The sequence below is a fragment of the Taudactylus pleione genome, unplaced genomic scaffold (genome assembly GCF_031769625.1).
Source record: "Taudactylus pleione unplaced genomic scaffold, aTauple2 ptg000481l, whole genome shotgun sequence".
Lineage (NCBI taxonomy): Eukaryota > Metazoa > Chordata > Amphibia > Anura > Myobatrachidae > Taudactylus > Taudactylus pleione.
The window spans coordinates 1,622,610-1,635,753 of NW_028284883.1; the positions used below are offsets into that span (position 1 = coordinate 1,622,610).

Here is a 13,144-nt window from a genome sequence, read left to right on the forward strand (position 1 = left end):
TGCATGTGCATGTTTTCATGTATGGCCTATTTATTCTTTGTACTCATATCTGCATGTGCATGTTTTCATGTATGGCCTATTTATTCTTTGTACTCATATCTGCATGTGCATGTTTTCATGTATGGCCTATTTATTCTTTGTACTCATATCTGCATGTGCATGTTTTCATGTATGGCCTATTTATTCTTTGTACTCATATCTGCATGTGCATGTTTACATATTTGTGGTGTCAAAAATTAGCGTTTAACAAGGTCATGGTCGAAAATAACCACAATTTGTTTCCCATCTTTTAGGGGCAGAGCGAAGACTATGGCGTCATCGCCGTCAAAGACGGTGCTCTCGGCCCCTCTCCCCAACCCCCAGCCAAACATCCACACCCCAAAATTCCCTAAATTCCCCCTCCTCCCCAGCCTGCACAGACCCTGTGGCACATGTGTCGGGGCTCCTTCCCCTCCATCCCAATTCCCCCTCCCCTCCAACCACCCCTCTCGTACCTACCCCCTCCCCTGAATCCCAAATCACCCCTCCCACCTCGTTGGGGAATGTTGGCACCTCCGAGGAGGACGAGGGAGTTGCTTCTGGACCGGGTGTCATTTTGAACGGTATGTTTGCCTTTTTTTTATTTTTTTTAAATGTTTGTATCTAATCCTGTGTCTGTGCCATTTACTTTTTTTGGTTTGTCAGAATTTGGTGTAGATTTCTGTTTGTCTTTACCTTTTACTGCTGATTTCCCCATACACATATCCCACCTGTCAAAATCTGATGTTTTTTGGTGCAATTTTTTGGGTGTCCATTTTTGGGTCCTTGGATTTTTTGGGTTAAATGTGCTTTTGGTCACAATATTGTCATTTTTGGATAGCTTTGTTTGGCTTGTTTTTTCATTGGGTTTCATTAATTATGTATTAAGCCCCACACTTTTCTAACCCACAGAGGACCAGAGGCGTTTGGCGGACCTAGCCGGATGCGTCGAAAGGATGCGGGGCTACGTCATCTGGCTGCTGGTGGTCCTTGACCATATGTCTGTGATCCTGCGTCCCTAATTTTAATTTTTCTTTTACAAATAGTTGTATTAATTAAAAATGTAAACTTAACGTTCTGTCTCATTCCTTGTCTCTAAATCTTAGATTATTTACACTGACATAAGTAGACTCTTCCAGAAAGTATTTGCAATTAATGTCACTAAGATTGTGTGTTGTGTTTTTTAGGGAAACAGGAACATGAAACACCTAACAGTAACTATCTGCTTGGCCATTTTTTGTGTGTGACAATTTATATATTACTACATTTTACATGTTCCAATTTGGGGGGCAACCTGCTTAGGCCGAGATTACAAAGCCTACTGATTGTACAGAATTCCTTTTGGTGTTGGTTTTGACCCAGAAAGCATATTTAAATTTAGATCAAATTGCGTCATTACAGGATTAACCCTTAATAAATTTTAACGTGGGTGAACCTGGTTACACTTGCTTGCAATGGTCAATAAAATTTGCAAAATTACACTCTCAAAACATTTATTCACAACATAACTAAAAAACCAAAGTGTTGACTCACAAACAATACACACAGTGAAAACAAAAAATACAACCCATCAAACACCATATGAAAAAAGTAATGAAAAATCAAGAACTGGTTGACGAAGGAGCATGCCAACATGATTCTACAAATGTTGCTTTGCAATATTGGTTCCAGAATATATATCCAATGTGTCCCCATGAAGGTTTTTTTGGGTAGCAGGAAGTAGTCATCGTTTGAGTCCCAAAGATTATGAAATCAAACAGAAGATGGGAAACAAAAAACAAATTAATTAGATGGTCTCCAAAAATCCTTACCACATTGTGTCAAAAAACTTCTTTGTTGCCAATAATTACCTAAAATACCTGGCCACCACATCATCGCGTATGGCCCCCCCACATGCTGACCTCCGACCAACCTCGGGAGAGCCATCCTCAGGCAAGGCATCCTCTGGCTGCATTGGAACACCACTCCTTATGGCAATGTTGTGAAATATCCCACACAGGACCACAATATCCGGCAAATACATGAGCTCGCCACCAGAGCAGTGGAGGCATCTGAATCAGCCTTTTAAAAGGCCGATACAGCGCTCCTCCACTTGCCTGGTGGCTGTAAGTGCGGCATTAAAATTACTTTGTGGCCCTGGTGTGGGAGCCAAATAAGGAGTGAGCAGCCAGGGCGTGCAAGGGTAGCCACTGTCTCCTGTGAAAAAGAAGTGACAACATCAGGATCACTGTGTATCAAGCTTAACATTGTTATGTACTAAAGGTCTCCACTTACCCAGAAGCCACGCATCACCAGCTTGTAGGTTGTTTAATTTGTGCCATATCCCTGATTGCCGGATGACGAATGAGTCATGTGCACTTCCGGGTAATTTTGCATTCAGGGACAGGATCTGGAGGGAGGCATCACATACCACCATTACATTCAGGGAGTGATAGTGTTTCCGGTTGCGAAATATGGCCTCCAGCCGTGCTGGAGGCTGAAGTGGTATGTGAGTACCATCCACAACCCCTATGATGTGTGGGAAGCCAGCTATTTGGTAAAAATTGGCCTTGGCCACACTAAGGGCACCCATATCCAAAGGCATTTTAATAAAATGATGGAGGTGCTTGAAAAGGGCCTCCATCACTGCCCTCAGGATCCGGGAAAAGGAGGATTGTGAGATTCCCGCCACTATTCCCACCGTTGTTTGAAACGATCCTGAGGCACAGAAATGTAACACCAACATAAATTGCGTAAGTGGTGGTATTGCTGTAGGACTGTCAATTTGCCGCTCAAGATCACTCTCTATTAATGAGAGAGTGTCTATGATGATTTGGGGCGGAAGACGGTAGCGTCTTAACACCTCATCATCGGGCATTCCAAAAAGGGTGACACGTGTTCGATATATCTGGGGCCTTGCACGCCTACGATGCCTACACCTGGGACGAGATTGAGGTTGGTCGGATTCCGGGAGCATGGCCAGAACAATCCGACCAAGATCAACCTGAATTTGCAAGAATTGAATGTAAGGTTTTTTGCCCAAAAATAATTGAAAAATTACTTAGCTTGACGATACAATCCAATGATGCTTACATGCCGGGGTATTGTCATGATTTTCCCAACCTATAAATAATAACAAATAAACAATGCAACAATTTAGGGTGGGCATTTAGGAATCTAAATTGGGTGCAAGACAAAACTGAAAAGGGGAGAAACACACATTTGGGCAAAGAGCAAAACGACAGTGCGCAGACTACCTCAATTTGGGCCCAAATGTTTTAAAAAAATGCTAAAGGGAAATCACAACCAATTTCACGGTACAAAATTACGCAGATAAAAATGCGCTAATTAATTCGCAAAAACAAGGCAAAAATTACGCAGATAAAAATGCGCTAATTAATTCGCAAAAACAAGGCAAAAATTACGCAGATAAAAATGCGCTAATTAATTCACAAAAACAAGGCAAAAATTACGCAGATAAAAATGCGCTAATTAATTCGCAAAAACAAGGCAAAAATTACGCAGATAAAAATGCGCTAATTAATTTGCAAATACAATGCAAAAATACGCAGATAAAAATGCGCTAATTACTTCGCAAATACAAGGCAAAAAATACGCAGATAAAAAAAAGCAAATTAGTTCATACATTTCGGAATCACAAAACCAGAGTTTAAAAGTGTAAGGTCAAACAAAGTTGCGTAAAAAAAACCATGACCATTTAATAAACAAGTGAAAATATAAACTTACCAATAGAGGATATATAAGTCACCGGATAAAAAGGTCTTTGGGGCAGAGCCAAAAGAAACCTAACAAAGGAGATTTTAAAAGAAATTAACGAGCCAAAATTCACAAAAAGAAGGAGACACAAAGTGAACAAAAGTAAGACGGGCAAAAACTTACCAAAAAAAACCACGACAAAGAAAACAACCACAGCAAAAAAAGCGAACGGAAAATGAAACTCCAAAAAGACAAACCAAAAACTACTCCAAACAACGCCAAATCGAAATCCCGCCAACAATCCACTCCGACCAACGTAACCTCCAACAACCAACAACCGCCACCTCGACTCGAGACGCCCCAAGCCGTAAATAGTGTTTATTTTCCTGCACAAATTAAGGAGGGATCATAGGAACGCACAATGAATGATGCGGACGAAAAATAAGGACGCATGTATAAATACGTCATGACCCAAAAAAAACGTTCTGGTGTATTTCTTGTAGGAAGATAAGAAATGGCTACAGACCAGGGAAACAATGGCCAAGAGTCTGCCGGTAAGTATTTCATGCATTTCCAAACAAGGATTATTTTGAAACATAATATAGTGCAAGTTGTCAAGCTTAAATTTCTCAACGTTTAAACAAATAGGTGAAGAGGATGACATGGAAGAGGCTGCTGGGCACAGTATTCCGGCCAAAGCTGGGAAAAAGAAAAGGCAGCCACAATTCACAAGAAAGGAGATGGAGGTTTTGGTTCAGAAGTGTGTGGACATCCTGCCACAGGCAGACAGGAATATGGGTGCAAGCCAGAAGTGGAGTATGTGGGAGGAGGTAGCCAGTGCTGTCAATAGGGTGGGTGATTATGTGCGTCTAGCCCGGGATGTCAAACGGCGGTAAGTAAAAACTTGACCCCCCTAAAACCAAAACCCAAAAATAAAACGGAATAATGGTTCCTTTTTCACCCACAGATGGCAAGACTTCAAATATCGCCTGAAACAAAAAATGGCGGACAGGGCTAGGCATGCAAGGGGGACAGGTGGGGGTCCCACCCATGTGTCATTGGAGTTGAATGATTTAGAAGAGCTGGCACAGGGGTGTGTGCAGACTGTGGAGGTGTTTGGCGTGTCCAACATGGATACGGACATGCCAGACTTTGCGGCTCTTCATGTTGTCCCAGTTAAATATTGTGATGTCACCAACTCTGAAATGTTATTGTGCCAATATGTAGATTCTAATGTGACTCTTTTCTCATTTTTCAAACAGAGACACAGGCGGATAAGTCTGCTCCAGAGGGGAGCCTTGGCCGCAGAATTTCTGCTGGCTCTGCAGGGGAGGAACCAGTACATCCGGCTGAGGACCCTGCAGAAGCCAGTCCAGGGCAATCCCCCTCGCAGGCAGTGTCCCTTCTCACAGAACTCAATTTTAAATTGGATTTCCATACGGAGATTCTGCAGAGGATGGACGCCAGTCTGGTATGGGTGGCTGAGGCCCTGGAGCAAAATGCTGCGGCCAACGTGACCATTGGTCAGGCCCTGGCGGAAAATACCAGGGCCAACATCCACATCGCCAATGCCCTGGAGCAGCTCGTTCGCCAGCACATGGTGGAGCCGACCTCCCTTCCTGCCGGAACATCAGGATCCTCCACCTCTGGCACAACATTAGCCAATCCTCCAAATGTGCCTAGCCCTGTGCCTAGTCCAGAGGCCACAACATCTGCCTCTGGACGGGCCAGCCCGATGACATCCCGGACCCGGTCTGGCGCCCTCCCTCCCCCAGCCAAACGGGGGAAAAAACGTTGACAGCACTGGCTACTTTTCCCACACTCCTTCTGTGCTTGCCCCATATTCCTTTCTGGCCAAAACTTCCCTCTCCTTTCTTGTGAATTGTTTTTAATTTTTTGATTTAAGTTTCCATACCTTTTATGATTGCACAAATTATTTTTTTTTTTGGAATAACACTGCCAAAAATGTTTGGGCCAAAAATGTGCCAGAAATTGATTTTAATTTCCAATAAATTGAGAAAAAATGTTCGACATTGTATCCTAACATTATTTTAGAAATGGTTTACATTTAATCCTGGCCCACAAGGCAAAAACGAGCACCCAAAAAATTAAAAGTTGAAAAAAAAAAAAAGGGCACTTTAAGGAACACTTTAAAATTTACATAAGGATGCAAATTCGCCCGACAAATTCAAAATGGAAAAATACACACAAACATGATGACATTATTGTTACAATAGCACAAAAACCAAATATCAACCCAAAAAAACAGACCAACAAATGTACGCGAATTGATTGTGTAAACCTGAAATTAGCAGCTATGATTTCCACCTGCGTACGGTTTTGTGCTAACCAAAAAAACTGTTTCCAAAACACATTACAAGCTGGTTTTCAATACAAAACTGATTGTTTTTCTGACAAGCCGTGATTAATCGATGAAACATCGTGGAGGGCCGGGACGGAGGAGAAGGCCATCGCCAATGTGGTCGAGTAATCCAGACCCCAAGCTGTGTGAGCAGTTTGAACGGAAAGAGGATCATCCAGTGACGTATGACTTGGTACGAACACATTTTACGTTCGCATCAGATAATGTATGTACGCCCAAAAAACGCCTCGCCACACCTGCGTTTTTCCATCTCCACCCCCGTCAACGCCCTGTTCTGTCAATCACATTTGACATGTCACTTCCTGTACGCAATTTGACGAACGAGACAAAAAAAACTCGCAATATGCCGTACGCACATGCGCAGTGTTACACCGACGCATGCGCGCTTTCTCAACATCGGAACGCAACGTGCGTACTGCTGTTAACGAGCGGCTCTGAATGAGGGCCATAGTCAAGACATTGGCAAGGTTAGAAAGAATTATTTTTATTTGAAATAATAATTTTGTCCTTCAAACTTTGCTTTCGTCAAAGAATGCTCCTTTTGCAACAATTACAGCATTGCAGACCTTTGGCATTCTAGCTGTACATTTGTTGAGGTAATCTGAAGAAATTTCACCCCATGCTTCCTGAAGCAATTTGTCACATAGAATAGCCTTCATTTCTAAGAACAAGAATAGACTGTCGAGTTTCACATGAAAGTTCTCTTTTTCTGGCCATTTGGAGAGTATAATCGAACCCACAAATGTGATGCCCCAGATACTCAACTAGCTCAATGGAAGGCCAGTTTTATAGCTTTTCCAACAAGCAAACCCATTTTCAGCTGTGTTAACATAATTGCACAAGGGTTTTCTAATCATCTATTAGTCTTCTAACGCGCTTAGCAAACACAATGTACCATTAGAACACTGGAGTGATGGTTGCTGGAAATTGACCTCTGTACACCTATGTAGATATTCCTTTAAAAACCAGACATTTGCAGCTAGTATAGTCATTTACCACATTTACAATGTATAGAGTGTATTTATGATTAATTTAATGTTATCTTCAATGAAAGAAAACAGTGCTTTTCTTTCAAAAATAATGAAATTTCTAAGTGACCCCAAACTTTTGAATGGTAGTGTAGGTAAAAAGGGGGCAAATTTGCATTGCAATGACATAGAAACATTGGCAACAACACAGCAATTCGCTCCCTCACATCCTAATCTCACCCTGGACTTGCTCATGTTTGCTCGTCAGCCCTATAGGGCTGTGAACAGAATTGTGCGAGTCTCGAGGTTACATAAGTGCGGTATACAGTACTTGCGGGTGAGAGTAATTTGCACGTGTAATAATTGTATTGAGCCCTTAATATTGACCATTAATTTTGGCACAAATATTAGTAATTGCACGATAGGAAATGGAGTTTTTAGACATTTTTAGACAGAGTTTAGTTACCCTGCAGCTCCCACCATTGAGTTCAATGGAGGAAGCTGTTCATTGGTTGAGAGGCGGGGCCTGAACTCTCTCAGCCAATGAATGCTCAGACACGGACCTTCAAAGGAGGTAGCCGCGTCTGAGTGCTTCATTCGTTAAGGTATAATCATCCTGGTTAGGATGATTATTGCTTAGTGCGAGGGTTGGCTTTATCGTTTTGTTTTTTTAACAACACCTTGGATGCCTACTGGACAAGGGGACCACTTGAGGTAATATAGGCGAGTATGTACCGGGATAATTTGTGTGTGTGTGTTTCTTTCAACATTTCTTTCCAGGTGAACTACAGGTCCTAGTGGGCCCTTAATGCTCCGCATGCTGGTACTTGTGGTTCTCCAAGTACCAGCATGTGAGGAGGCTTGCTGGGACCTGCAGTTCTACTGTAAAGACAATGTTTTTATTCTTCTATTTTTACACTACACTAGCACAATCAACCTGCCACCCACCTCCCAGGGGTGGAGCGGATAGCCCCGTGCTATCAGCCTAGGCTAGGCGTGCCCTGGAGAGGGAGACCCCTTTATTGGAGTGGTCTCCAACTCCCCAGGGATCCCTGGCCTGACTAGCGGTTAGGGCTGATGCTGCGGCTGGGGGGCCTGGTGATAGGGCTCCCCTGGCTTGGGCATCAGTCCCCCATTAGAAAGGGTCCAGGGCTGGTTCTGTGAATTACACAGAGACCCTACGCAAATTTTTCCCTGTAATTCCAGAACCACCCCTGGTTCTCATAGCCCAGTGCTGGTAGTACTAAGTACAGGGAGACCCTACGCAATTTTTTCCCTGTACTTAGTCATCCAGACCTGGGTTTGAACAGTCCGGGGCTGGTTCTGTTTTGGGGGGGGACCTCACGTCATTTTTTTTTACTTTTAACTCTTTATTTGCTTTTTACAGACAGATACACGCAGGCATCTCACTGATGTCTGCATGTATCTGTGTGAGAACAAACTGCTCATGCTGAAAGTGAAAGCATGAAGCAGTTCTGTGCTGTCGGGGATTTGAAGTTCGGTTTGAAGTGTGATTTGCCATTCGATTTGTACATGAACATGTCAAATCGAACAGCAAATCACTGTCAAATCAAATCAAAACAAATCAAATTAGTTTTGCAAATCGCAAAACAAATGGAACTATAGTAAATCTAGGTAAAAAACGGTTTAGACACAATTCGATTTGAGAAGAGCTAAATCACTCTTCAAATCGACCAGCAAATCAACCTTTGGTGGTTGTTTTTGATTACCTTTTTGTCCCAACAGTCTCAGGTGACACCTGATGATAACACACTCATATAAAGTGAATTGATTGTCAGTAAAAAATGTTCACTGGTCATTCGTTTAAAAATTATTTTATTTTTACTTCACAACATAAATATGAAATAAGGGCCTGATTTAGCATGGGTCGTAATTGCAATCGCATCTGCGTAATCGCACTCAATGTAGCTGTGAAAATATGCTAATGCCTGCCACAGCTCAGCCAGCATAGAGACGCCAATTACTGCTTTCTCACATCTGTAATACCTCGCAGTCCTGTGTACACATCGCTAACATCGAAGCACGCGGGCCGTTACGCACAACTACAGCAGCTCTGACCTGTCACAGAAATTGCAAGTCTCGTCGCACGCAGCAGGCTCTCAAGCTGCGTAGGCAATCACAGTGGCTAATTTATGCATGCCCATCCAACAGAGGGCCTGATTCAGACCTGCTCGCGAGAGCTGAGCGCTCGCAAGCGGGTCGATGGTGCCCTAGTGCATGTGCGAGACCCGCATAGCGACGGCCAGCCGTCGCTATGGGTCTCGCACCAAAGGGGGCGTGCTGTCGATGGTGAGTGACAGCACGCCCCCTTTGGGGGGCGTGCCGGGGGCATTGCTGCCCAGACGGAGGCGTTCCCATGGGAACGCCTACCATCTGGGTCCGGCCCCACTGACATCAATAGTGATGTCAGTGGGAGTGCTTTTAGCTCTGAAAGAGCCAAAAGCACTCCTGGGCTTGTGGCAGTGAGACCCTACCGCAGGGTCTCATCGCAAGCCCGATGGTCGCGATGGTCTTGACCATCGCGACCATCTTTTTGGCCGCTCGCATAAGCTGTGGGTGGTCACCCACAGCTATGCGAGTGGCCCGGAGGCCGCTCCAATTTTAGGTAGGAGGGACCTGATTCAGAGCGAGCGCTCTTGTCAGAGCGTCTGGCTCTGAATCAGGCCCAGAGTTCAAACGGACAGACACGCCTGCATTTCTCCAAGCACTTCCCTGTCACCACCCCCAAACGCTCACAGCCTGTCACTCACTCTGCAATGGATTCCTATCTGCGTTCATAATCGCACTGCAATTGCCAAGAACACGCAGTGTGGTGCATACGCATGCGCAATGGCTAGCAATCGCTCGCTCTGCATACGTAGTTGCAACAATTGTGATCACTGCTGAATCAGACCCCAGTTCTTTATCCTAGAGTAAAGACTCCTATTTCATAGACAAAGGTACAATTACCTGCATGTCATTCATATAAGAAAGATTTAAAAGAAACAATGTCATGTCTTGGGGAAATAATAACTCCTAGTAGCAGACATACAAAATAAGACGTCTTACTTTCTGATTATGCTGTAACAATAAAATTCTGAAAAGGAATCTAATATTATATAATGTCATGTAAAAACAAGTGAGACCACTCCAGTAAACATAACATACAGACTTTTAAAACACTTTAAAAACAGACATCAACTTAAAAATAGAAAGAAAAAAAAAGAAATCATAATGAAAGGTAAATACACAGGCAGAAGATCTTATTTATTTATATATAAACTAGCTGATGTACCCGTTTCACTCAGGTAGACCTTAAATATTTACTGTTTCCATTTCCATCTCTCCAGTAGCACATTAATCCTTCACCGCTATAATAACGCATCCTCTCCATCACTGCTATAGTAAGACATTACCCTCCCTCACCTCTGTGGTAACACATTATCCTCACTCACCTCTGTAGTAACACATTTCCCTCCCTCGCCTGTGTTGCAACACATTCAACATTCCCCTCCCTCACTCACACCTGTAGCAACTTATTCTCCTTCCTCACCTCTGGAGTAACACATCCATCTTACTCACCTTTGTAGTAAGACATTACCCCCGCTTACCCCTGTAGTAACACATTCCTCTTCCTTACCTCTGTAGTAACATATTACCCCACTCATCCCTGTAGTAACAAATTCCCCTCCCTTGTGCCTATTGTAACAAATTCCCTTCCCTCATCCTGTAGTAACACATTTGACATTCCCCTCCCTCACCTGTGTAGGGAGGGTAATGTGTAGCAACACATTACCCTCCCTTACCTCTGTAGTAACACATTCCCTTCACATACCTTTGTAGTAACACATTACCCTCCCTCACCTGTGTAGCAATACATTCACCTCTCATACCTGTGTAGTAACACATTCCCTTTCCTTGCTATTCACATAGGGGAGCTACACCAACTGCCAGTGATGTTTGGCAACACTTGGGTTGACAGTTGGTGTCTGAATAGATCTGTGTTGAAGCCACAATGAGACAATCATTCAGGACATTGCACAGGGGGAGGAAACATTTTGGCCCTTTTCACCCCCTTAGGAGTTGAAGTTTGGGCTGAGTGTTGATGAGTCATTGAGTCAGTCAAGACATATGATTTTATATATATATGTATATATTGTGATAGGATCACTGGTAAAGTGGTCTGTGGCAGGTACATTTGTCCCAGATTCCTGTCTTATGTGTTTTAAATCCCCAGGAGAAAGTCTGCAGTGTAGCAGGCTTGAGTCTCGGCTTTTTGAAAAGCAGGTTTGGGACCTGGGGGTTGTGGGTTAGAGGAGAGGGAGGGCTCCACCCACGGCCACTCCAGGTTTTGGTTCTCGCAGCCTGGTAACAGGCTTGTTAGGGTTTCCACCTGAGAGTGGCCAATATAAGCCTAGTGTGTTTAGGGCTGAGTGTCTCACCTGGGAGAGCAGACAGGGAGTTTGCTCAGAGACACTTGAAAACCTAACTGTAAGTGTTGTGCTGTGCTTTTGTTGCTGGTGAGGGCATTAGGCCCTGCCAGGTTCTGGTAGTGAGGGAACTACCTGTGAAGTTAGTGCCCCGACAGGGCTAGGATTTACGTTTATGTTTTCTTTGTGTTATTTCTGATATTGCACAATAAAGACTGGCGCCGACCAGCTTGTACTTGCATCCAGTCTGGCGTACTGTTTCCCAGCTGCTGTGTGTGAAAGGAAGGAGTCCTCTACCCAGGAGAGGGACCCCCTAACCTAACTGTGTCACAATATGGTGGAGAATGCGGGCAACCACACACACTGAAGTTGCAGCGAGAGGAAAACTTTCCGTTTAAAAATTAAAGGGACAGACACCCAATTTGTGAGTGTGGAAATAACACTGTGTCCTTCAAGTCCCATAGAGGAGGCGTCAGCCAATGCTCAGAGAGGCAAGGTTCAGCTTCCAACCTACACCCCAGAACAAAATGGAGGAAATTATTAAGGCCTTGCTCCAAGCTACAGGAGCTCAGCAGGAGACGAACAAACTTCAGCAGGAGACGAACCAACTTCAGCAGGAATCTACCAGAGCTCAGCAGGAAGCTACCAGAGCTCAACAGGAAACTAACAGACTTCAACAGGTCGCCATTGAGGAAACCCGCCAGGCCTTAGCGGAAAACAGCCAGGCCATAAGAGAGGTGGTACAGCACCTGGTCGCCCGGCCCAGAGATGTTAATACTGGTCCTCCCACCACCACTCACTCCGCACGAGCCAGTCACTTCCTCCAAAAGATGACTTTGGCCGATGATGTGGAGGCCTATCTCGCCGCATTTGAAAGAACGGCTGAAAGGGAGAGTTGGCCCCAGGAGCAGTGGGCAAGTCTGGTGGCACCTTTTTTGTCTGGGGAGCCACAAAAAGCATATTTCGACTTATGCCTGGCTGATGCCAAGGACTATAAAAAATTAAAACAGGAGATCCTAACTCGCTTGGGAGTCACCACCTTTGTTCGTGCCCAACGGGTCCACCGCTGGGAGTTCCATATGGACAAGCCTCCACGTTCACAGATGCATGACCTCGTCCATCTGTCCTCAAAATGGCTACAGCCCGAGATGCTGACGGGACCACAGATCGTGGAAAGGGTCGTGATGGACCGGTACCTGCGATCATTACCCGCGACTCTGCGCAAGTGGGTGAGCCAGGCAGACCCTAAGACCGTGGACCAGTTGGTTGAGCTAGTGGAGAGGTACATGGCGGCTGAGGAGCTGAGGAGTATGCCCCACCAAGCCCCGATGGCGCACCGGCGAACTCCCACAGACACTGGTAAGACTGTTCCAGGGGAGAAGGGTGCTGGGCGGTGGGATGTACCTAAGACTGATGGTGTAGAACCTGGAGACAGGCCTGCCAGGCCAGGAAGGTTCTTGCCCCGTAAACGACTAGACATTAATATGATTCAGTGTTTCCGGTGTGGTGACTTCGGCCATATTTCCGCTAATTGTTCACTTACAACTGAACCTATGCAATGTGATACTGCTCATGTCTACCGCAGGGGGTCTTTCTTTGCACAGACAGCCTGTATGGCTGACCGGCAGGCTGAGACTGATAAGCACATG

At 44.7% G+C, this 13,144-nt stretch overlaps 1 long non-coding RNA gene across 1 annotated transcript; it reads left to right on the forward strand.

The window, feature by feature from the left end:
- The first annotated feature begins 259 nt into the window (after positions 1-259).
- Positions 260-1,091, forward strand: LOC148502835 (uncharacterized). The gene is made up of 2 exons (XR_015869965.1): positions 260-602; positions 931-1,091. It is a non-coding gene; the product is annotated as an uncharacterized LOC148502835 (long non-coding RNA).
- The last annotated feature ends 12,053 nt before the right edge of the window (positions 1,092-13,144 follow it).